This window comes from Eleutherodactylus coqui, chromosome 13, assembly GCF_035609145.1.
Source record: "Eleutherodactylus coqui strain aEleCoq1 chromosome 13, aEleCoq1.hap1, whole genome shotgun sequence".
NCBI lineage: Eukaryota > Metazoa > Chordata > Amphibia > Anura > Eleutherodactylidae > Eleutherodactylus > Eleutherodactylus coqui.
Genome location: NC_089849.1, coordinates 70,523,556 through 70,550,316, shown reverse-complemented (window position 1 = coordinate 70,550,316; position 26,761 = coordinate 70,523,556). Strand labels below are relative to the sequence as shown.

General features: G+C 45.5%; 1 protein-coding gene and 1 pseudogene across 3 annotated transcripts in view; both read right to left on the bottom strand.

The window, feature by feature from the left end:
• Positions 1-4,641, bottom strand: part of LLGL2 (LLGL scribble cell polarity complex component 2) — a 77,984-nt gene extending 73,343 nt beyond the window's left edge. For 2 of the 3 annotated variants that reach the window (XM_066587498.1, XM_066587501.1), the window contains exon 1: positions 4,483-4,613. The gene's annotated coding sequence lies outside the window, so the exon portion shown is untranslated. Of the gene's footprint in view, positions 1-4,482 lie in introns of all 3 variants that reach the window. The other variant, XM_066587499.1, reaches the window with a different exon arrangement.
• A 1,672-nt stretch (positions 4,642-6,313) lies between these two features.
• On the bottom strand, positions 6,314-26,232 carry LOC136587395 (protein LSM14 homolog A-like; annotated as a pseudogene).
• Positions 26,233-26,761: the final 529 nt, after the last annotated feature.

Here is a 26,761-nt window from a genome sequence, read left to right as displayed (position 1 = left end):
ATGTCAAAACTTTTGAGCAATCAGTGTTTGGCTGTTGAGACCTAAGGGGATCGCTTAAATGCAGACAGGTAGCTTACATGGCAGAAGGCAGACAGCACCGCTAGCAGCAGAGAAAGGAGGGCATCAAGGAGCTTACATGCCAGAAGTACGACAGCGGAGAGAACGGCCAGCACAGACAGGAGCTTAGCCAACCAGCAGCTGTGAGGGTACCCTTTACCTCCCCCAGGACAATCCCAAGTCTCCACCCATTTTTCTAGTGGAGACAAGATGCACCATTACCAAGTGCAACTACTAAGCCAAGCAACACCCAATTTGTAACAGCCAGACCCCCGTGCTGACGTTGCTTCGAGAGACAGTTAGGAACCAAGAATAAATGAGTTTAAAGAATAAACCCCTCTTTCCTGTTGAGCCTCATACCGGCATATCTGACCATGTTAAACATTACTAGGCTAATATGACCTATTTTTGTCTCTGGAGATTGCACGGCTATAGGCTTCTGTTTATGTTCCTTTGAGCTATAGGTGTGGCTGAAACAGCAAAACCCACTAATTAGTAATGGATCACATACTTTTAGCCATGCAGAGTACATACAATAGGATAGAAGAGGAGGAAGGGTTACATTTTTTTAAATATGAAGAATATAACTAGAAACATCCAAAGCCGAGCAGGTTGTACAACACCAAACCTTAAATTATCCAAGAACCCTCACAATTATGCCCAATATAACGAGCTGCAGGTGTCGGGGCACAGCAGAAATAGCAACATAGTGACAGTCGGTGGTGAATGCCCTCAGCATAATACTTAGCGATACAATGTATTGATTTTGCTACAAATGAGGCATCAGACAGCTTGTGAGTACAGCAAATACAACAAGATTTGGGTAAAAGCTGAATGGGTCTCAGTGAAAACCCTGCAGCCACCCGAGGTGGAGACAACTGTGTGTCACCCCTACGGGCTATGACATCCCTTCTCCAAACAGATATAAATGGGGAAGCTTCCTAGGTGGAAACCGTCATCAGGACTCATGGACCAGCCGTTCTGCCATCTGATAGTGGGTTGAAAAAGACCTATATGGTCAAAACATCGCCTATTATAGGATTACGGAACAATAGAGTTTGGAAAAAAAAAATGTCACCCCTTATGCGGCCACCATTGACTGTCTTACCATATATTCGTGTGACACCGGCCAAAGTAGTAAACTATAAGGGCTCGTTCACACAGCCGTACATTGTATATTTTACAAGACCAAAAACACTAAAACCACCTTTGCCTGCGTATTTCGACCAATTCACTGCAGATTTCCACGCACACAAGAAGGTATGCAGAAGGGCCCATTGATTGCTTTCTGCCCATTCGCTTCAATGGCTTATCACGGTGTGTAATATGCGCCAAAATAGGACATACCTCATTTTCTCATGTAATTGAACATTGTGTGAAAAAAAAGCACGTGACGTCAACGGGTTCTTTTCACTGAATTACATGCATAAAACGTGGCACAAATAACGCCCGTGAGAACGAGCCCCTAGGCCGCTCACACCCACCGCTTTTAACTGCAATTAGCTAACCGCGGTACAACGCGCCCGTTGATTTCAATAGGTCTTCTCAGACCTGCGCTTGAACACAAAAATGGGGTGCATTGAAAAGCGCCAAACGCTGACATGCATTCAAAACCGCCACTCGAAAACACGGTAAAATGCCAGTTCTGAGCGGCGATTAACTGAACGTATATGTGAGCGCGGCTTTAGTTTGTTCACGTAGCACATCTTTGCAGCAGATTGAAGATGAATCCACATCAGACCTGTGCCAGCCATGTACCCGGTCACCTGAATGCGAATTCACGGCGGTCTATATGGCGCAGATTAGTTTCTGTGCATGGATTTCAAGTGCATATGGGAAAAATTAAAGTTACGTGACACGGATTCCACATCAGATCTGCTCGGGATGGGTGCTGGAAAATTTGCATACAAATTTGCCCAAAGGAATAAATCGGGATCTGCGGCTCGGCCGCGGAGATCGAAGTGGGATCTGCGGCTCGGCCGCGGAGATCGAAGTGGGATCTGCGGCTCGGCCGCGGAGATCGAAGTGGGATCTGCGGCTCGGCCGCGGAGATCGAAGTGGGATCTGCGGCTCGGCCGCGGAGATCGAAGTGGGATCTGCGGCTCGGCCGCGGAGATCGAAGTGGGATCTGCGGCTCGGCCGCGGAGATCGAAGTGGGATCTGCGGCTCGGCCGTGGAGATCGAAGTGGGATCTGCGGCTCGGCCGCGGAGATCGAAGTGGGATCTGGAAAAATCCAATTCGGATCTCGCTGTCTGAGTGAAAAAAAAAAAAAAGCCCGTGTGCAAGTAGCCTAATATGGAGCCATTGTAAATCTCTGCTTCTAGTCACATGTCAGTAGTTAAAGCCCCCTGTGTTTACAAAGCATGTGTTTGATGGGCATGTGTTTACACGGCAGCATGGACCGCTTCAGTCCGCTTTCCCCTCCATTAGTATGATTCGCCATTGGGCAAACATGCAGTAGAAACACAGCGGACAATACAAACAGTGGATGAAACACGGATGACAAGGCTGCTGCGTCACCTGTAACACGTGTCACACTACGCTCCCCTGACACTGGCCTTCTAGTGATTGGCACTGGCTACACTGCGCACCCAGGAGGATTGGCTCCACAAAGGAGGAGTATTCATGCAGGTCTGCAGGTGGAGGGGGTGCAGGGTTTCCATAGGTTGCCCCCACAGTTAGAGCAAACGCATGTGACTGGAGATGGCCGGTACTAAGAAAAAAAAAAAGAAAGTTTGCCGTTTTACCAGAAGAGGCGCCACACCTGTCTGTGGGCTGCTTATGGTATTGCAGCTCATCTCCATTAAGTCAGCTGTGCCCACCTTGCATTGGGCAGCACATGGGCACAGGTCTGCAGACAATGAATATTACATGTCCTTCCTCATCCGTGATGGGATTTGTGTCTGAAGACCCACGGGAATAGCCTCACACGTAATCAGGTCTGTGAAATCCACGGACGGCGCGCAGATGGGGATCGCGCCCGTGTGAATGGGCCCCAAAGGGAATATATGAAATAACTCTGATAACCCCTTTATGCTGCAACACAACCTGAAAGAAATGGCGCGGTCTCTGCAAAAACAGACCCGTTTTTCTAGTCCTGGACAAACCCCGTGTGGATGGAGATGCAGGTCACGCCGCGGACAGCAAAGGGGGGCAGTAGCGGAAATGTCTTTTTAATACTTTTCTTCCGCTTCGACAACTGGTGTACTTGGTATTTACGTAACGCCAAGCCTCTCCTTGGCCGCTAAGGCCGCGCTCACGTCGGCGTTTATTTGCTGTGAAATACGCAAAACTAAACCTTCGTGTATTTCAATGGGGCGTCCCATAACGAAGTGAAGGGAGAGCGCGAAGCACGAAGAAAATACGCAATTACACGCAAAATACTGTTGGCTTTTTTTACCAGGAGGGGAATAAAACGTGACGTTTAAACAGGTGCAAAAAAAGAAAAAAAAACGCGCACAAAGACGCAATTCTGCACACAGTAAAAACGCTGCATTAAAAAATGCAGCATTTTCCCATACGGTCGTGTGCGCGGCCTAAGGCTACTCTCTCACACGCACTTTTCACTGTGGTTACCGCCGCAGTAGTTGCGTTACAACTCGCCCATTCATTTCAGTGGGGCCTCGCAGAGATGCACTTAAACGCTGCCTGCCCTATTTTGCGTTTTAATGCGCCTCACCAGCATTGAGGATGACGGTCAGACGGCGTAACCTGCGCCAAAAAATTGTGACAAAATCACAGCGTTTTGCGAAGCTGTATGTGGGAGCGGCCTAAGCGTCCGTTTAGACTGGAGATTTATCGTGCAAGGTCAGAATTGGCGCTCGCAGTCCGTTTATAGAGCAGATACAGCGCTGGCTCATTCCATCCTCCATATTCGCAGTACAAGTGTTGCGAACGACGGAACGAGCGCCATTTAAAGCAAATGACAAGTGACAAGCCGACGACCATCTTCACGCCTGCGTAGAAGATTAGCGAATGAAAAGCGAGCGGTTATCTTCGCCATTTGGTCGTTGGCCGCGTTCAGACCAGACATTCACTTCCGCTGGTCTGCGCCATAATGGGTCTAGATGCCCCTCAGACCCCCCAGAAGAGGACGACCAGGCAGGACTCCGGAGTGACCCGACGACCGGGAACGAACACCCCACAGCTGACACTTTCCACAAACTTTTGCAGCCACTGCCAGCAGCAGGCTGTGCCCCGAGCAGAGCGCCCCCTGCCGCAGCCTGCAGTACTGTCGCTGACAGGACAGGTGACACTCCCGCCCACCACACACCTGTTGTACCAGGCAGACCGCGGCGGCCACACCCGGGCACCCGGCCAGCAGAAGCCCATACAGGTGCCCCTCACAGCAGCGGGCATCAAACAGACACTTGTGTGCCCCGCCCCCCACCAGCGCCCTGCAGCCCCGCACATCACCCGCTCACCTCTGACCCCTCCGGACTCTCGCCCGACTTTGCCTCTCACCTTCTCCGCGTCCAGCAGTTCCCAATCCTCGTCCCGCGGGAGGCGCCTGGGCCGCAGCCGCTTCCTGGTTCCCTCCACCGGCCGGGGGCCGGCTAATTACATATTCATGACATCCTTACAACATCTGACCAATAGAAAACAAGACATCCTGCTCCCTAAGCCACGCCCCGCCAGAAAGCTGACGTAGCAGGCCGCGTGTCCGGCCCTTCTTCTCATGAATAATGTATTACCTAGCTTTCATTGATTCTTCCGCGCACCTGGTCTACCTGAGACGCAATGCTTAATGGAACCGCCCGTAACATTGCGCGGGGAAAAAAGGAATCCCTGCAAGTGTTATACCTACATAGACTGTTGGGGGCGGCTCGTCCCTGGGGAGAAGTCATCAGGTGCTCCTTACAAGGGTGGGATATGAGTTCTCTACTCGTCGGTTCTGTTCTGGTTTCTTGAGATACTTCATTATTTCATAATTTTATTGTACTTGACAGCCAGAGATTAACATATATTTCTGGCCAAAGAGGGAAACGACTGGAGTGAAGGAAAGAAGAATGTATGAACTTATTTCAGGCTGACTAAATACAGGCGGAGGTTTAGGGCAAAAGTGGCGCGACGTAATGTTAAAAAGTTCGCGTTGTTAAAAGCTGCCCCTTTTTCATTGGAAGGGGGGATCATAGGGATCTAGGATGCTGTTAGTCCACCGCCATCCTCACTGCATCCTAGATCCCTATGATCACATGTCCCAATTTTTAAACAATGCGAAGAAGTTTAACCTGTCGTGCCGCAAGTAGCGCAACAAATGTTTTTACATTATCCATGCCCCTTGTCCAGCAGAATTGCACATTTGCGCACCTCCCATATACTTCTATGGAGATTTTGCCACGTAAATGTTCCGAAAAATGGAGCATGTCCTATTCCTTTTGCACACGCAAAAAAAAAGGAAATATGAATGACCCCATTGAAATCAACGGTTCTATTCTCTGCTTATTGCGCACACACATTTTGCATGTGCTTGTGTGGAGGGGTCCTAATAGTAGACCACTAAATAATAGTCAACTGAATACAGAAGTGTAGCAGCACTGGATACATTATATGGTGGAGCAAGCCCATTAACACTTGATCCAAAAGTCCTTGTAATACATATAGACTGTCCTACCAAGTAATTGGACACCTGAGCAAGAATCAAAAGTAGTATTTTTTCTATATGTTAATGCTTAGTGGGGCTCCTTTGGCCCTAATGACATTGGATACTCTCCTTGTCGCAGTTTCTGCTAACGTCTGATACACTTCAGCTGGTATTTCCCTCAATTCATCCTGCAAATGTCTTTCGAGTTCTCTCAATGAAGATGCATCAGCCCGTCTACAATAGTGCAAGGAGCCTCAATATTGGACAGTTGAGTAATGGAAGAAGATTCTATGGAGTGACGAATCCCGCTATTCAGATGGATGTACCTGGGTGTGGAGGACGCCTGGGGAAAGCCTTATGCTAAAGTGTGTTTACCAACAGTTAAGAGGGTTTTCCAAGTTATTGGTGGCAGCGGGGTATACAGAGGACAGGAAGAAAAAAAAAACAATACTCTCCTCCACTGCCGCCATTCTCCCACGCCACTCTTTCCCAGTCCGCCGGTTTTCAAGTGCTGCAGCAGTCACGTAGGTTGCTTACCCACGTGACTGCTGCAGCCAATAAACGACCAGAAAGGGATGTCACTCATGATGTACCGTAAACCTGTCGGGGGGCTTCTACATTAATAGTAAGAGGACCTGTGGAGTGGTCCGAGTATCCTGTAGTGAAATTACTTACTGGATGACTTTCCTGGCGGAAGCTGATGGAAAGACAGAACCCTTGAGATGCACGGAACTGTGATAGAGAGGGTCCTTGAGATGCGGTGCCAGTGGGAAGGAGACTGAGCCCTTCAAGCAGGGCATAAGACAGTTAAGAGGGTTTTCCAAGTTATTGGTGGCAGCGGGGTATACAGAGAACAGGAAGAAAGAAAAACAATACTCTTCTCCGCTGCCGCCATGAGACTGAGCCCTTTCGAGCAGGGCATAAGACAGATTTATACCAATACACCTGCTGAGATCCTGGTGGGGGACTGTGTGAAGTGACTTAGTCTTGCTGGTTATGGTCTCTATGAGACAAAGAAGAACCTGAAAAGAAAGTAAACTTTATTTGTTCAAGTAATCTTGAAGATATGATACCTTTTAGTGGCTTAAAAAAATACATGCTGTTAATGCGAGCTTTCGGACCTATGCAGGGTTCTTTTTCCAACTTAAAGGAAATAGATCCAAAGATGCATGCATATTTATACAAACATACTTATGACACGGCACAGACATGAATGTGATTAATTTGCACTTAGAATACCACAACAGAAATACAAACATCTTTAAATAGTCACTGATAAAGATGTGAAGGTTTTATGGTCCCTGAATTAGTGTTAGGGGGTCACCAGTGTTATCTGTGCTATAGATGTCTCATACTTCCCAGTCACACATGAACCCTTTAACCAATTTCACCCTATGTTCAAAGTGTCAAAAGTTGTTAAAAAGTATCAAAAACTTCAAGCGCGGATCACCACACAATTAAACAGAGAAAGACAGAATTCCCTGTAGCCGAGCACTTTGCTAGTCTTGGACACAACATAGAAGATATGAAAGTTATTATACTGAAAGGCAATTTCAAGTCACAGCGGCACAAAAGAATTTGGGAATATAAATTTATAACAGCTTTTGACACTTTCAACAGAGGGTTAAATTCTTCAAGAGGGGTCATGCGTGACTGGGAAACCCAGCGTTTTACCACACACTCATGTGAGCCCTTTGATAATTCATTGGGGGGTCATTTATCAAGGCACTTGTGCTAGTCATCAGGCTTATAAAGGCAGCTTTTTCTGGCGCGTGCCTTTTTTATACAAAAATGTAAAACTTTTTTTAGAAGTTACGCTGAACTTACCACTTTTCACAAAAGTGAGCATGGTTTAACGGGAGGGGGTATGACCTCCACGGACAACAGATGTACTAAAATATGCACCAGATATTGCCATGCATTACAGTACAAATCTACAGCAGCTCATAACTGGCATAGAGTAGGAGCACGGACAAGCAAAATAAGTGCCATATGTATTAAAAGGCTTGCTCACTTCAGCAAACTTTATGTGAAGAAACGCTTATGACATTTCCATCTTAATACATTTGGGCCATTGTGTGTACTGAAACCACCAAGATTGCTGTGCCTTATTTGAATTTAAGCATAAGCTGTATTGACAGTTGCATTCAGTAAAGCAGAACTGATCCTCATGAAGGAAGATGCCCACATTATAGTTCTGCACATACAGATTTTGCAGAATGTTCCTTGCTTCCCAATGCTATACAGAGCTGAATTTTTGGCGTACATCTGTCAACTTACTTAAAGGGAACCTGTCATCACCTATGAGCCACATAAACCATGTTATGGGGCTCACAGATGAGGGAAGGGGGAGTCTGGTGAGCTGTTTCATACTCACCGGGTACCCCGTTCCAGGCCTGTGTCCCTGCAAAGTTGGCGCACAGAGTGACTATTTTCCGATGGCTATGTGTATGCACTCTTCCATAGAGATGAATGGGGATGTGCACAGAGAGCAAGTTACACTGTGTGCATGCACCAACTATGTTTAAGCACAGCGAAGGAAAGGGGGACCAAGAGAGTATGAAACACAGCTCCCTGTTCCCCCACCTTCAAGCCCTAAAACATAGTTAATGGGGCTTAAAAGTGATGACAGACTCCCCGAAAGGTTAAGATTCATACAATTTCCAAGATGTATGGAGATTAGAGATGAGCGAGCATACTCTCTAAGGGCAATTACTCGAGCGAGCATTGGCCTTAGTGAGTACCTGCCCGCTCGGAAGAAAAGATTCGGCTGTCGGCAGGGGGCGGGGAGCGGCGGGGGAGAGCGGGGAGGAACGGGGGGGGGGGGGGGAGATCTCTCGCTCCCTCCCGCAACTCACTGCTCACCCGCGCCGGCAGCCGAATCTTTTGCATTTAGACACAAAGATGATGGCTCAAAAGATGTGGTAGTTCACAGCAGGACACGAGCTAAAAGAATCTTTTCAGCGCTGCCGACTGTGATAGCCTGCACCGCTGATAAGACTTCATTGCTCAATTCTAGAAAACTAGAATTGAGCGAGGAACGAAAACTGCACGATGTCCGTGCATTAAGACGCAACGGTTATTGCTCAAAAGACGGCTTCGAGCGAATTTTGAGCGAGAATTGTTGTGTCTAAATGGGCCTTAGTGTGTGTTCTCTGAATAAACTCTCTTTGCTCTGCCGGCGGGGCTGACAGCTAAGACAATGTAATCAGCTGTTATCAGCTCTCCCCAGGCAGAACACAGTGTGTGGTCCATGTTATTAGCTGTTCTGCTGAATGACGGATTTCAAGTCGAACTGAGTTACGTTGTTCATCAGAAAACTGAAAGATGGGCACATTTACATGCAATGATTATCGCTCAAAAGATGGCTTTTGAGCGATCATCGTTGTGTCTAAATGGGCCTTAAGTCTCTGTACACATTTGTAGCAGATGGCAAAGCACTTCAATATCTACCTATGAAGACAGATACTGCAAATCCCTAATCAGTGACTGCTAAGCGGAGATGTAAAGACTTATAATGTAGTACAGCACTGCATCAGTTGTATCTCTTAGATCATTTCTGCAATTCATTGTTGGTTTTTCGACACGGATGAAAGGTATGTCAGGGTGTAGCCTCATTTACATAAAACACAATATGTGGGACAATGCACTCTGTAGTTACACAATCATTAGCTTCACAGGTATAATACAAGGCAGTGTATTATGTGTTATCAGCAGCTCTTTGTCCTGTCCTCTCACACTGCAGATAGAAGAAAAATAGTCTTGTAAACTAATTCTGTTTCTCCTTTATTGTTACGTTTTGCTAAAACAGGATCAAATCCAAGCAGAAGGGCTGGGTGTAATCACACGGTGCAGTCAGATTGCTTTCTTTAGAGAGAATTTCACAAAATTGCCACAAAACCACAATATGAACACACTCTGTGAAAACATCCATATAGAGAATGTGTCCATCAGTTACTCCAATGCGCTAAGAGAGGGATTAAAAATAATGACCTCTTCAATGGTGCGCTATCCAGCTGCCTACTTAGCCTACCCTTGTCCCACGCCTGATGCCTGCCATATTTCAGAGGTAGGAGAATAGATTGCCTCATGGATTCGCCATACGGAGGCACAAGGAGTGCCTACAAGACCATAATATAGACCCATAAGAAGTCCATATACCGCTGTACAGTGTCTATGGATACAGCTTTGTTATGTACATGGGCCCTTACATTGATGAAGGGGTTTTCAGTGAAATATGGTAGAATATAAATTATAAAAGATTATTCCATGGAGTTTACCATCTGAGTCTCCTTTGTCTATTTCAGTCACTTTCATGCAGTGCAGCCTCCTGTCTGATGCTTGTCAGACACCATTTTGATGGTGAGATTTTTTTACTTTCACTTTCAATCGATGAATCCGCCCAGCATTTGGTAATTCTATACCACTTTTGCCTCCAGGGGGAACAGTTTATCCTTATTTTCTATATTCATCTACATGTGCTCCAGAACACAATTATACAGTCAGGAGGATGAGCTGTGATCTTCTCTATTATAATTGTGCGACAGGAGCCTATAAGCATCATCAGTAACTGTGAAAAAAGTACAGTGTACTGTACAGCGCCCGAGGAGCGGGACACGGCCTAGGAGACAGTGGGGTAGAGTTTGGGCCTTGTCATGGTGGCTCTATCGTCTCCCACCCAGAGGGTAACCGGTGACACGTTCAAGGGCTGAGGGCAGGTTAATAAACAGAGAACCGAATACTGGATTACCTTAGTTCTGTTTTGTGTCACGTGTGACACCACTGTTCCTTCTGCCGTGGGGGAATTCCTGAATGGTGGAGTAAACTCACCCTGGTGCGGCCTCCGTGGGGGAATTCTTAGTTGTCGGAGTAAATCCAGACACACACAGGATTCTTTTAAGACACAGCCTCCGGAAACGGACAGGCTACTGGTCGCTTTACTTGAGATAACTTGATTACAACTTCAATATACGTGCCAGCAGGAAAATAGTGCAAAAACGTCAAAGTGGTGTGACAGAGTGGACTCACGGGTATACAAGAGAAACCACAGTCTCGTTATCTGTGGGTCCTGATCTCAGCAACACACTCTCTTCTCTCCAACACTCTACCGGTCAACACTCACATTTAATAAAACCAGGTGGGCTGCATGGCAGTTCCTCACTTTCTCTCTCTGGCTGGGTTCACACAGGGCGTATTCCCGTCGGAAGTCTCGCGGTTTGGCCGCAGCAAAAACCACGAGATTTCCGCCGGGAGAACCGCCGCGGAAAAAGCCGCGGCAGCTTTGAAGCGGCCCGGCCGCTCGCTTTTCCATTGCGGCCGGCGCTCCATAGAGGAGAGCGCGGCTGCGACGAAAGTAAACAAAAAAGAAAAGTAAATAGACATGCTGCATCTTTTGAAACTGCGGCTGCAGCGGCCGCAGCCGCGGTTTCAGCCGGACTTGCCGCAGCGGATTGGCCGTCCCATGTGGACGAGATTTCTGAGAAATCTCGTCCACATGGCTGGCTAATCCCGAGATTAGCGTCCGCGGGCGGATTTGCCGTGGCGAAATTCCGCGCGGCAAATCCGCCCTGTGTGAACCCAGCCTTAGTATGGAAGGAGTCCTTTCATATCTTCTGGGTACAACAGGCCCAGGGCAGGCTGTGTATTTCTTTCAGCCTCTTCCATTCTGGGCCACACAGGCTGAAGGTGCCTGTGTGGTCCTCTTGCAGATCTCCCCAGAAAACACTCTTCTTGCAAGCCCAGAGCAGAATCACCTCTTGCACATCTTGCAATCACATATATCACACCAAGTCATATGACAAACAAACAGATACATTTTCCAGACAGTCCCTTTCAGTGCTGCAGATAGGCAATACACCTCAATCACACAACACGAAGGACACTGACAAAACAACACTGAGCATACACACTTTTGAGGAGGGGCCATGTTGTACCAGGCCGCTATACCTCTATCCTCCTCTAAGCAGTTTTTGAGCTAGATCCATGTGACAGCATCACTAAGACTACAGAACTGACTAGAAAATGAATCCATAACCCCAAGTAGATCACAGACTGAACATGAGTCAACAGTGTGATGCAGCAGCAAAAAAGGCAAACACAATTCTGGGATGTATTAAGAGAATCATAGAGTCTAGATTACATGAGGTAATTATCCCCCTCTACTCCTTCTTAGTCAGACCTCATCTGGAATACTGTGTCCAGTTCTGGGCACCCAAATTTAAAAAAGACATATACAAACTGAAGCAAGTTCAGAGAAGAGTTACCAAGATGGTGAGCGGTCTGCAAATCATGTCCTATGAGGAACAGTAAAAAGATCTGGGAATGTTTAGCTTGCAAAAGAGGAGGCTGAGAGGAGACTTAATAGCTGTCTACAAATATCTGAAGGGCTGTCACTGTGCAGAGGGATCAGCCCTATTCTCACAAGTAAATCAGCCATTACCTATTATCATATATATGGGGGTTTATATCTGTTCTATATGCTTGAGAAAGGGGTTTATTATACGCCAAAACGCGTTGCATTATACTGGACTTCCTTGTATTTTGTATTGTAATTTTAGTTGAATTCTTGCAAAAAATTAAAAAAGTGCCTATTGGCTATTATCAGTGATTGTCCAGCCGGATCCTTTGGATTTAGGGATTAAGCACTCTTGTATGAGAGATTCCCCTGCATATATTCATTTTTGGATGATCAGTGTCACAATTGCAATGCTTCACTGCAACTTCAGCACAGCAAAAGCGCATTAAGTTCTTTAATTTTTTTTATTTCTCTATATTCTCATTTGTACAAGGAAAGACTAGAAGCAATGGGATGAAACTGCAAGGAGGAGACACAGATTAGATATTAGAAAAAACTTTCTGACAGTGAGGGGATCAGTGAGTGGAACAGGTTACCATGGGAGGTGGTGAGTTCTTCTACAATGAAAGTGTTCAAACAAAGGCTGGACAAATATCTGTCTGGGATAATTTAGTGATTCTGCACTGAGCAGGGGGTTGGACCCGATGACCCTGGAGGTCCCTTCCAACTCTACCACTTTATGAAATAATGTAACATGTTGCATCATTTGCTTTGAGAAAATTTCAGTTAGCCTGCCAGAAGCCAGGATATCCCCATAGTTAATGGCATGCATCGGATCCAGCGGTTTTGATATTTCCAATGTTTGGCTCCTATAATCTTGCTGTACAATAGTAATCATATCAGAGGCATACGCAAGTATGAATGAGACCTGAGGGCACGTTCAAACAGATTTTCCCGACATGGATCTGACAGTTTAATCCATGGCAGAACTCAGAGTCTGAGCCTTGGAGTTCTGCTGCTGATTTTAATACGGATCTGCACAAGGATTTAGCTCCAGTTAATGAGGCAAATCCACATGTGCCAACCCAGAGTGGATTTCACATGGAGGTCTGAAGCTCTCAGACCTCATTGTTGGATTATGAAAGCTGCCACTTTGGATGCCAATGATCAGAGGCGTAACTTGAAGCTCCGGGCCCCGATGCAAAACTTGTAACAGGGCCCCTAACTATAATGCTTTATTCATAGTACTGGGTTCCCTATATGCAGAAGAGAGGCCTTATGGGCCCCCTTAGGCTCCTGGGCCCGGGTGCAACCGCATCCCCTGCATCCTCTATAGTTCTGGAACTATCTTTTCTGGCTGGCGTAAATGCGCCCAGCTGGAATGCGCACCATATGCGCTATCTTGACCGGCAGGGCGCTTTTACACAGCGGAAAAATCACCCATCTGAACACATGCATTGGAAACTAATGCATCAGATGGGTTGCATATATCAGTCGCATTTTCACGGTCTGTGTGAATGAAGCCTTAGGCTGGGTTCACATAGAACGGAATTGCCGTGGGATTTCTGTGCGCACCCTCCTCACGGAAATTCTGCATTTACAGTCGCAGCAAAGTGGATGTGATTTTGAAAATCGTATCCACCTGCTGTGGAAATAACCCGCACAAAACCTGTGCGAAAACTGACTTGCGGCAGGAAGTTAAAATTCGCAACATGCCAATTATGTTGCTGTCTCTGCTGCGAAATTCATCCCCTCTCAGTGAAGGGGTGAATTCTGTACAGGAATTCGCAATAAAACCCGCTTCAAAACCAGCACCAAATGGTGCGGGTTTAGAGGCAAGAATTTTTGCCGCAAATGTGCTGTGTAGAGATGAGCGAGCGTACTCGGTTCGGGTGTTTTTGCACTCGAGCACCGCTTTTTTCGAGTAACTGACTACTCGGACGAAAAGATTCGGGGGGCGGCGTGGTGGAGTGGGGGGGTAGCAGTGGGGAACAGGGGGAGCTCTCTCTCCCCTCCCCCCTCACTCCCCTCTGCAACCCCCCGCTCACCCCCGGCGCCCCCCGAATCTTTTCGTCCGAGTAGTCAGTTACTCGGAAAAGCGCTGCTCGAGTGCAAAAACACCCGAACCGAGTACGCTCGCTCATCTCTAGTGCGGTGTCTCTCCCATTGACCAGAACACAGACAGTGGTCCATGTGCTGTCCGATGCGAGTTGCAACCAAGAATCTCGGGCACAACTTTTAAAAAGTTCCTGTGCAAGTAGACTAATTTAGAAGTAAACTAACTTTGAAGTGCAAGTGGAAAGAGCTGATACTCATTGTCAGGCCACAGCAGGGGACATCTGCTTGTGCATTCATGCTTGCTTGTTATACTGTAGCTTATCAGTAGATATACACTAGATATATATAGTAGATATACACTAGATATAGTCAGGACTATTTGAGCTTCACTGTATAGCCTGCTTCTAAGTGTTAATATTGTGATAGCTATTTACAGGGATTACGAAGTTTAAACAGAAGGTGTTACCTAGATGTTTTATTTTCTGATAGTAGGACTTTATTTTTCTGCTGTCTGTACATGACTATGGGGGTGGCCATCTTTCCTGAGCTACATTTAATAGCATTTAGAGATGCTTTACAGCAGCTTCATGGGCCATTCACACAATGGACAGGAGGAGACCTATTGACTTGTATGGAGACTGTTCTAGACATGCTCTGTGACGTGTGTAGAGATCATTTTACTGGGAGGGAGTAGATAGTTGCAGTTTAGCATCCATTGTGAATGGTGGATCCTGTGTTATCTACATATACGAGGTGTTACCTGTCAGTGTAATCCTGCCTGTGATATTAGTGTGATGAGGGCTGAAAAGTTTTCTCTACTGATCAGGATGTGATCTTTTAACCCCTTAAGGACATGGCCTATTTAGGCTTAAGGACGCAACGATTTTTTGCAGATTTTTATCTCCATTTTTCAAAAGCCATAACTTTTTTACTTTTCTGTCGATGCGGCCGTATAAGGCTTGTTTTTTGTGTGGTGAACTGTAGTTTTTGATGGTGCCATTTTTGGGTACATTGACTATATTGTAAAACTTTTATTATTTTTTTATGATAACAGAGGGAGAAAACGCATCAATTCTGCCATAGATTTTTTTTTTACAGCGTTAATCCTGCAGCATAAATGACACAATCCATTTTTTCTGCGGGCCGGTACGGTTACAACGATACCAAAATTCTTATACTTTTTTTTAGGTTTTTCCACTTTTCTGCAATAAAAACCCTTTTTTTGGAAATCCTTTTTTTTTTCTAAATCGTTGCATTCAAAGTCCTGTAACTTTTTTATTTTTCTATGTACGGAGCTCTGTGAGGGCTTATTTTTTGCAAGACGAGCTGTAGTTTTTATTGGTGCCATTTTGGAGAATATACGGCTTTTTTGATCACTTTTATTGCATTTTTTGGGAGGCAAAATGCTAAAAATTAGCATTTTGCCTCTGTTTTTTGCGTTTTTTTTAACGCTTTTTGTCATGCAAACTAAAAAGCACATTCAACTTATTGTACACATCGTTACGGACGCGTTGATACCAAATATGTGCCATTTTAATTATTTTTACCTTTTTTTATGCTTATATGAGAAAAAGCAAAAAAAAGGTGTTTTTTTACATATTTTTTTTACATTTTTATTATTTTATTTTTTTTACACCATCCATGTCCCTCTGGGGGACTTAAAGCACAGCACTGATGATCGCTGTGATAAGGCATGGCAGGAGTTCTGTCCTCCCATGCCTTATCGCTTATACAACGATCATAGGCTCTGGCAACAAGAAAGCCGGTATTTGGCGTCCTGTTGCCATGGCAACAGGCCAGGCTCTCAGCGATTATATCGCAAGAGCCCGGCAACTTCACAGAGGGAGTGTGCTCCCTCTGTGAACCCTTCCCATAGATCGTGGCAGGGAAAGGGTTAACAGCGGGGGGGGGGGGGGGGGGCGCATCTCCAATGCACCCCCGCTGCTGCAGCGGGAGGCCGGCTATCACTGACAGCCGGCTCCCGCTGCTATCCCTATGACGTAAGGGTACGTCATATTGCCTGTTTACTCATAAAAGATGTCCAGTTGCTCCCCCTTCATTCAGTGAATGGTTATCGCTCCTGTGTAAAAGCACAAGAGAAATAATAATTGGGAGGGCTGGCAGGTGCTTAAGTGTCAGAAAGTCCTCCCATGAAAGGGTGCTTTCATACTGGTGGCATTATTCTGTCCGGACACACCGCAAGATGCAGCTTAAGCTCCCACCGCATGCTTCTGCACCAAAGCCTGCAGGGCTAACTGCTGATATTGATGTGAAATTGTAAGCAGATTGAAGCCATTTTTAATTTTGTATCAAAATCTGCAAGTAGCCGCGTGGATTTGGGTGTGAAACGTACCATGTGTTGCAATACAGATTGAAGGCCAACTCCACTGATCAGTGTGAAAAATGCAGGGTTTTTAAGAAATATATCAATTGTAACTCAAAATGAAAAAAAAAAATCAAACATTCTTAAATATGTTTCACACAAAAATATGATTTATAGAATAGGTTACTTTCTGATGACACCTTCAATAGCTGTTGGCAGATCACTAGTTTGGCCGACCGCTATCTCTTTCGACTCCCCCATTCTCGGCTCAGCCAAGCATCCATGTGTTTCCAACAGGCAAGGGGGAGTAAGGGTGCTTTTATATGGAACAATTATCGTGTGCAAATGAGATAAAGCTAACGATAATCATTCAGTCTTCATAAATGCGACCAAAAGATGAACGGTAATTGTTCATAGACATTGGGGACACTCTGGCTGCCCTTTTACACACATCAGCAGATTGTTCTTTTTGGTCAAAGGGTCTCTGTCTTTTCAACAAAATTTGCATAAATCAATAGTACAAGCAAAGATTAGAAACTTTGTAATATATCTTATTACAGAAAAACCTCTTTCTTCATTTATCAGACACTTCTTGTTTAACTTGTACTGATCACTCACTCTCAATTCACTGTTAAAAACCCATCTTGAGAGAGGCAGAGAAGAGAAGGAGTATCAGCGTCACTGAGTGAGCAGGCTACAGCTGCTGCCCATAGAAGTCTATGGAAAGGAGAGAGATACAATTTCAATATGAAAATCATGTTCAGATTTACAACATAATTTTTACACGGTGTATAAAATTAGCCTAAGGGTGACATCACAGGTGCTAGTTTCCATCAAGTAGCTCAGGAAAAACTTAACAATTATAGATTGAGCCTGCAGTGGGGAAGATTGGTGAAAAATTCCATATACAAGTTATCTGATGCCCAGAACTGCACACATGAAAGCTTATTCTGAAAAGTCATCTAAAATGACAGGTATGCTTTAAATAAGCAATGCACCTTCAACAAAATGTCAAGGACTGCAGTCCGGGTACAGGAAGTCCCTGGGACCTGACCGCAACACCTGTCCCTACCTACTTGCTCCCCTGGGCTAACCCCCAGGGCCACAACTGGGCGATGGTCCCTACACTCCTCTAGGGATGCGCGGCAGGAGTGGTTACAAACACTGAGACAAACAACACAAAGGCTGGTCAAGAAATTCGGGCTGGCAACAGGAGGGTACACAGTACAAGGGGTCAGGCAAAGGCAAGGTCAGGATACACGCAGTAGTCAATCTGGAATTCAGTCAAAAACAAGGAACGCGAGTGCTGCAGAAAAACAAACAAACACTGGTAAAGACAGGAGGTAACAGAGGCGTTTAAATGCTGTCAGAACTCCCACCCCAGCAGCTGACTGGGGCGGAGAGTCCTGACAACCACAGGAACCAGTCACGGGGCGCCGGGAGAACCAGCCCCCCAGCAGAAGCATAACCAACAGACAGCCTAGCCACCCGGGTGTCATGGCAATGGGACACGGTGTGGGGTGGCACCCGCTGTGCCCCTAGCAACCCGCCGGCATCCAGGATACCTACGGCCAGGGGAGGTCACAAAGACCGGAGTTCCCCTGCCTCGTACCCCTGCAGCCCGGTTGCCAGGACCGGCGGTGAAAGCACGGAGACCCCGAGAGCCGCCGGTCCTGATACAAAATTTATATAAATCAACAGTACAATTGAATATCAGAAACTTTGTAATATACTTTACTCAAGAAAAATGCCCTTTTCTCCAGTTACCGGACTCCTCTGCTCTTCGCCCTGCCTCCAGCACTTTCACTCTCACTGCAAAAATCCTTCTTGAGAAACCTTGACGAATTTTCTGCTCATTGAGGGATCAGGTTACATGCTACCCATGGAGAGAGGATGGGCAGAGGGAGATGCAGAATGAGAGAGACAGAGATGTTATTGCTGATAGTTCTAGTGAGTTTTTTAACTGTCTAATGCTCGTAACTCCATGTCCTCCATGCTGATGCTGCTTCACAGGGTGTGCTACAGTGAGATGTTGAAGTAGGATATCCACTTCTCGAACAGGATCTCCTTTTCTCTGTGTGCAGTGTATGGAAGACATCACATTAGCTAGTCTCTGACAGTGCAATGCAGTGATACAGGTATATTCTTGTGTTCCAAATCAAGGGTTAAGTGCAAGCCACTCTGAGAATCAGTGACAGGTGACACAGTACTTGTGTAATCCCGAATGATTCTGTTTATTTGTTAACAAGCAGAATTATTTATAGGCCCTTTTAGACAAATACATTGAAAGCGAGGCTAGAGGGCACCTGAAATACATATGCATAACGTATTACGATTCTTTATTATTGGTTACTAAAACTTAGTATGTGCTGTTTGCTAACTGTCTCTGAAATCGTAAATTTGTTAATCTATAAGCATTCCTGAGTTTGCACGCTGGTAATGTTTGCCAATAATCAATCAGTTACTGTGCTTAGTTAAGGCTTACATAGTTAAATATATTTGTGTGTATATTTTATATAGAATCAGATGAAGAACTCTCTATCATCTGTTTTACCATTTGCTAAGCAGACTGGTCATACAACGTGGGTACATTTCTAAACAAAGCCCAGCTTCAATCACGCCGTCTTCTCCTGAGTACACACTTGTATGAGCGAAGGTCAATCGCAGCTTTTCTTCTTGAGGCCTTAGTAACGTTGTAAACCTCTGATGGTCCTGTTCATGTGCCAAGATATGTGCGTAAAATAAGTTACAAAATGGAATGGAGAACAACATGGTGTACAGCAAACACTATGGCTTCTCTCACAATCTATTTGTCAGTTTTTACTGATATGGTGAGTATAGAGATGAATCCTGCAACCTTGGAAGGATGGAGGGTTGAGTCAACCTCGAGCCAGCTACTTGAACCAAACAGGGATTGAACTTGCAACCTACAGGTCGTGAGTGAGAGCTTAGGACTGCATACTGCTGCCTTAACACAAGGCTCTAAAATGGCCAGATATAGATGTATTCCTCTTCTGAAAAGTTATCTTAAAGTCTGCATATGCGTTAAAAAGATCTGGAGAACCAAAAAGGAAACTACTCAGAATGTTGTATATAGAAAAAAGTCATACTCTTTACTTCCTGCTGCAGCAATGACATCCCAATACATATGACTGCTGCAGGCGATTACTGGTTATAGCAGGAGTTAGAAAGCAACGGGGGATTTAGTGGCATCGGGATGGGAGCCACAGAGGATCAAATGAGCTGTGACTGTTTTTTTTAAGGATTTCATAGCATTCTAAGCAGTTTCATTTTTTCCCCTCTGAATAACCCTTTTAGGTCTCCCAATTACTCCTCTATATCATTCTGAATCTTAGGAAGGTCACACAAAATAAAAGCCAGCTATATGTACGTTTTTTGGCAAGAAAAGATCAAAATATGTCATTTCCAAACTGCTGTTGAAAGCTGCAGTGACGTTAGGGTGTGTCTGGTATACCGCCAGAAGAGTCACTAGGGCTCCTTTCATGTGCGGTTAGCAGCTTTATCACCATTGTTTCCCTTGTTATCTAGTGCTGCATGTTAGCAGCTTCATATTGTAGATTCTGTGTCACTTTAATCTCTTCGTATTTGTTTGGAAACAAGAAACAGCATTTAATGTGTCAACGATAATGTATGTTTTTGTGTCATCAGGGCTGAAAAGAACAAAGGCCAAATAATACACTAAAGGCAAATAGAAAGACACATTGTACAAATGGGGTGTCTTTACATGCTGGGAAGGTGTGGAAGATGGAGCTATCCTAATATGCAGGGGCGTAACTATAGAGGGTGCAGGGGATGCGGTTGCACCCGGGCCCAGAAGCCTTAGGGGGCCCATAAGGCCTCTCTTCTCCATATAGGGAGCGCAGTACTATGAATAAAGCATTATAATTGGGGGCCCTGTTACAGGTTTTGCATTGGGGCCCAGAAGCTTCAAGTTACGCCTCTGCTAATATGTGAATATGATCAATAAACCCAAAGTCTAATGTATGGCCAGGACCATCCACCAAAAACTCTGCAGCACTTACCCGTCTAAATAAGAATAAAGCCTCCTGCACACAGGCGGATTTGCATTGCGAAATCCGGGGTGGGATTGCGCCTCCAGATTCTGCAGCAAATCCAGCCTATAGCATGCTATGAGAAAATGCGATTTCCTGCCCATAAGCCGGAAATCTATTGCGATTTTCTGCTCACGGGAAGAAATCACAGCATGCTGCGATTTTGTGCAAGCTATGCATGGCGGCATACATTGAAGTCAATGGAAGCCGTCCATCCCACAGCCATTCTGCAATCATCATTGCAGAATGGTTGTGGCAGCCGCGTCATAGCCATAGCGACGGCGCAGCATCCTCTGTACTGTGCATATACGCCGGCCGGCACATCAGCAGCAGGGAAGAAGATGGCAGAGAGTTAAGCTGGCTTCACGGGCAGTTCACAGGGTCAATCCCCGCTATGGGAATCCCGCCCGTGTGCAGGAGGACCCAAGTGTGATTGTGATCTGTGAAAAACGGAACCATTTTTTGTGTGAAGCGATCGTTCAGTTTTTCTCATTCATTCATACAGTGAACTGAACAATGTAACCATCCTGTTAAAAAAATAAACAATTTATCTTTGTTTCTAGAATGACTGCCTGAGCAAACAAGCAATAGTCACATGTAAAAGCACCTTAAGAGCCCTTTTTGCCCGGACCGATAATTGTTCAGATTCCCACGATCTAGCGAGAATCTGAATGACTCATTCGGTGTGAATGCATGCGCCGACCAAATGACGAACGAAAATTTGTTTGCTCTTCATTCATCGTTAATTTCCTGCATGCATAAAAATTGAATGATAATCAGCCCATGTGAACAGGCAGTCGTTCGTATATGAACAACTGCCTGTTTACTGTGAGTAGAGGCAGGCAGGCTAGGATGATTCACTGAGCTCCAATGCCCACCTCCATTCACTGCGTGATGATGGTTCCTGTGTAAAAGCACAGCTTCTTAGGCGCTCTGCGTCTGACTGGTCATCCCGTGTGAAAGGGCCCTTAGGGATCTGAAGACAGAGTCAGTCTGCAGCTACTGCACACAGTGATATGTAAAAGCTGCAGGAGCCAAAATGGTGCAAAATGTTTAAGTGAACCCTATTGCAAAATGAATTGCAATTCAAAAACACATGCATTTAGGGAAAAAAAATGCTTCCAAAGATGTTCATAACCTTTACGTCCGTCTTTTATTTATATAATATATATTTTTTTTATGTTCTTTTCATTTGGGTGTTTTGTTTTTATTTTTACTTTCTTTACCTTTAAAGGGATTTTCTGGGACATAAAAAAAGGTTAAACAGGCTTAAAATGAAGAGAAGTTGAATAGTCACTTATCCCTGCGGCTTCCTGTCCAGCGTTGTAGCCCTGGTGCCCATTACACGGAACCCGAAAGAAGCTCTAGAAACTGAAAACCTGTCAATCATATCCAAATGTCCCAGCTAAAGGACTCCAAACCCCTGAACCTGTGTGAGCAGCACATTATCAGGGCTCTGGCCTAAATAATTCACCAATTGCAAACACACACCCATCAGGTAATTTAATAATTGGCGTTCTGTGATAGGAAGCACCCAGCTAATAGTGACCAGTGCTATATAACGTGCCAATTCACTGATGTGTGGGGGTAACTGAAATGCCCAGTTTGTGATAATCTAGTGTCGCCTGCTATACACACTGCACTTTTTTTCATTTACTTTTATTTCTCTTTAGAATATATTGTGGACTGTGTCTCCCTCTAGTGTAAAACAACCTTATTGCTCTGTTGGGGTGTATTCACATGGGCAATGTTCAGGCTCAAGTGGTAATTCACACCAGAAATAAACCTATCAACTTCTGTTCATATAAGCGATTTTCCTCTTAGACTGGTGGTCCAAGTTAGAAAAATCACTGTGTGCCATTTTTGGGCTATTCTTCCTCAAGAATCGCCCATTATTGCCTATGGGAACATGAAAGAAAAACAAAATCACATCGCACTTACACACCAAGGGATTTGCATGCAAGAACAATGCAATTTTTACCATTTTAACTAGTGAAAGCACTTGCTATTTTTTTTACAAAATATGCATTTTATTTCCACGTATAAAAGAAAAATAAACTTTTACATGTAATGGAAGCATCAGATAGAAGGCAAGGAAAGCAATGTTGGCCCAGGATGAGATGGTGTACAAGCCACTAGATGCGCCGCATGCAAAGTTTTTTTTTGTTTTTACAGCTATACACAACTTTGGGGTTTCTTTGGCAGTGGGATGAACTCAATGTCACAACTATATAAAAAGGGACTTTGCCTAAGATTTGTTGTCTTGTACTATATCCAACTAAATGTGCTGCTGTCAAGAGTTGGAGACCCTGTAAGGGCTTATTCAGACGACCATATATCGGCTGCATTTTCACGCTGAGACAATATTCGGTGTCCTTGTCTGCGAGTAGGGGGGGAGGCAGGAGCAGAAACTGAGCTCCCCGCCCCTTCCCTGCCCTCGCCACTATTTTCAATGGGAGGGGTGGGATGGGGGTGGGGCTAAGCGCAGTCACTTAGCTCCACCCTCCTCCCGCCCCCTCCTATTGCAAATAGTGGTAGGGGGTGGAGAGAGGGCAGGAGCTCAGTGCCTGCTCCTGGCTCTTCCATCCTTTCCCCCCTGCAGACGAGGACACCGTATATCGGCTTGGTGTGAAAACCCTGCCGATATACGGTCGTCTGAATAAGCCCTTAGGGGGAAGGGTCATCCCCTTTATACAATAATATTAAAAAAAAACTAAACTTCAGGATATTAAACCCCACAGAATGAACGGCATTCCCAATTATTTTTGCAGCAAGGGAAAAAAAATTCTTTGCAAAAAGAGAAGTCAGACACCTGCATGTCCGACTGTCCAAACTGAAACAATGTCAATCTTCTAGTTCAAATAGGTTTAACCCTTTCCAATCCACTCTCTGACCTCTGAAGACATGATGATTTAAGGCTGTACAGCTCCGATGTTGAAAGACATCTGTCGGGGTTCTCTTACTGTATATTGCCAGCCTCTCTGCTGTTGAAGCCTAACGTGACACCTCATGCAGTACTGGCTTTAGCCAGCAGATAGCGCCGTTGTATAATGGTAGAAAAAGAGTAAGCCCCCTAGGAAAACCAGGATACAAACTGGATTAGAAAGGGTTAATGCGTAAAAAATGTAAAGACTTTGTTTTTTTCCTGTCCACCATTCAAGTCCTTTAGTGTTGCAGGGACTTCCGCATGTTAAAAAGATTAAAAAAAAGTCGAAGTGTTTCTGGTGGCAGGACCCCAGTGCACTGAAGAAGCTTCATAAGAATCAGAACCACCAGTGCTGGTGACAAAATATACAGCAAGATAAGTGTCATTCTTCACAAAAGGCAAGTTCTCCGGACTGTGACAGAATAAAAAAAACAAACACCCTCCGTCCCAGAGTAAGCGACCATCTTGATATCTTTCCTGTATTCATAGTCTGCCAACTCTCTTCCTCCACGTCCTCCTCTGTATCCACCACGGAAACCTCATGGGGCCCCATATTTGCCTCCTGTAGGTCCACCTCTCTTGTCACCTCCATAGCCTCTGCCACCATGGAAACCCATACACATACCCAATAGCACTTTCAAAGTCTTTTTCAAACTTCATGGGGCTGTCTCTTAAATCTACCTCGGCCTCCCCGATGACCACCACGACCCCCTCTCCTGAGCTGAGGTGCACCTACAGTACTGGCATGTCTCTTGTTGGGGTTGTCTGTCGTTCCTGAGCAGGTCTGTATCAGGCCTTGAAGTTTTGTGTGCGTCCACTTTACTTCGCTTTGCATTCTCCAATGTCTTTTGGCTTGTAGATGGCAGAGATCTGGAAGCTGCAGGGCTTTTTCTACCTGTTGCCACATGTGCCTGGGTAGCGGACGTAGTCTGAACATCTTGCTCAAGTGTTGGGCTCTTCCGTAAGGAATCTAGCAAAGGGCTTGTTCTTCCTTGAGATAACTGTGATTTTAGAGCCCTCACCTCTTGATTGAATGACGCGCCCACAGAGGTGGTTGGGGGTAAAGGAGCAGCTGTGGTACTGTCGGCACCAAATGAGGTCAAGGAGTTTCCAACTCCAACAGATATAAACTCCGGGGGCACGGGAGGACTCAAGCTAAGGGTGCCCACCCACTAGCGTTTTTTTACTGCGAAATTCGCAGCGTTTTTTTTTTTCTGCAGGGGTCTTTGGGCTATGGGACATGCAAAGCTAAAATCGCGATCGCGCAAAATCGCGATATCGCGGTAAATCGCGATTTTTACATTACAAGTCCCATAGACCCCCTGCAGAAAAAAAAAACCTGCGAATTTCGCAGTGAAAAAAAACGCTAGTGGGTGGGCACCCCTTAATTGGCTATATGCTGGCATCCTGCTGAATGGAGCAGAGGAGCTTACGGTTTGGAACGAAGATACTGCAGAGGATCCTAAAGATGACTGGACTATTGCAGGGTCTTGAGGCAAGGTGCACTGTGGTTTGCGGAGTTTGCACACAGTAAGGTCCTTAATATCACTCTCTCTTAATATGATATACTCAAACACTTCATCTTGAGGTGGGATAAGCCGGTCTGTAGGTCGATCTTCTGTTCCGAAGGAGCAGACTTTGGCCAGGGCCATAGTGTAGTTCTCGGTGTCGATGGTGTACAGGATGCCCTCATAGCGGATCTCGGCCTTGGAAAGGAGGCTGATCTTGCTGCTGATGTACAGCGTCCCGCCCCATATGGTGACTCCCCGCCGAATGGATGCAGGTTGTGGTACCGCTGCAGCTCCTTTTGCTTATTCCTCATGCAATTTTCTTTATGTGCGTGAAGATCTAATGCACATAGATGCAATGCGGTTTTTATGCAAAAAAGCATCGCAAGTGCAGGAAAAACCCAGTTAAATAGAGTGCAAGGTAGGTTTGATTATCTCGGATCTATATCACACTGGTTCATGTGAATACCACCTAAGGCCTCTTGCACACCGTCGTATGCATTTCCATACGTGCGCCCGCCGACGCTGTAAAAACGCATGAACGGGTGCGCAAATTTAACGTTTGTGCGCCTGTACAGACGGAATGAGCCTCGGCGCATATATGGAAGAGAGAAGAGGAAGGGAGTTTAGCAGTCATGCTGCTAAACTCCCTCCCAACCTCCCTTCTTCGGCCGCTGTCATTGGCTTCCATAAGAGCCCATGCAGCGGCCGACATATTCCGGACAGAAAGATAGTTCCAGGACTATCTTTTCGGCCCAGCGTGAAAGCGCACAGCGCTATATTGACTGTCCGGGCGCTTTTACGCCGCGGAAATACAGCCAAGTGCTGTGATGCATTGGAATGCAATGCATCAGATCGTAGCGTGTATTGGCTGGCTGTAAAAACAGCGGCCGATAAACGCTTGTGGGAAAGAGCCCTTTAGAGAAACAAAATATTCTTCTAGATATGATACCTTTTAATGACCAACAGGAAGAAATGATGTTAACTAGAGATGAGCGAGTATACTCGCTAAAGGCAATTGCTCGAGCGAGCATTGCCTTTAGCGAGTATCTCCCCGCTCGAGACGGAAGATTCGGGTGCCGGTGCGGGGGAGCGGTGAGTAGCGGCTGTCAGCAGGAGGGAGAGAGGGATCTCCCCTCCGTTCCGCCCCGCTCTCCCCCACAGCTCCCTGCCCGCCGCCAGCACCCGAACCTTCCGTCTCGAGCGGGGGAGATACTCGCTAAAGGCAATGCTCGCTCGAGCAATTGCCCTTAGTGAGTATACTCGCTCATCTCTAATGTTAACCCTTATGTCCGCACCTGAGTACCCGCTAGCTGATTCTTCATGACTTTTCTCTTGTTTGTTCAAAGATTTCTTCAGGCGGCTTTGGATCCTCACGATTTGACCTTTTTTGGATGGAAATATCATTTTACCAGAATTTTTAAAGCATGTAATCATTTTCAAAAATGGAGTTGAAAATAACGCTCCCCAGTCGCACCCGGGGTGCCCGTGTACCCATGCGTATTTTTATATGATGAATGAATTTTTAGCTTTCTAAAATGGAAGGAATATTAATCTAAACATTTTATAAGCATTCTTAATGATAATATATAACTTTTATTTCAATTATTTAATTATAATGACTAATTACATGCTTATTGAGTTAACAACATTTTCGCAGAGGATACATTTTGTCGCAGTTACGGCGTGCTCGTTGCACACGGGTTTACTATAATTCGCACAAGATTTTTTTGTTTTTCGGTGTTTTCTGATAGTTTGTTGATGGCAAGCGTGGCAAGAACCAGCCACAACCTTTCGACCAGTTCGATCCAACTGTGACTGAGATGTCAAAGTTAGTGAAACCGTGAAAATCGATCAATCGCAACCGCTCTCAACTGCCAATTTGGTTTCATAATTTGTGATAACTTGCTGATTTTTCAGAATGATCTTCAATAGG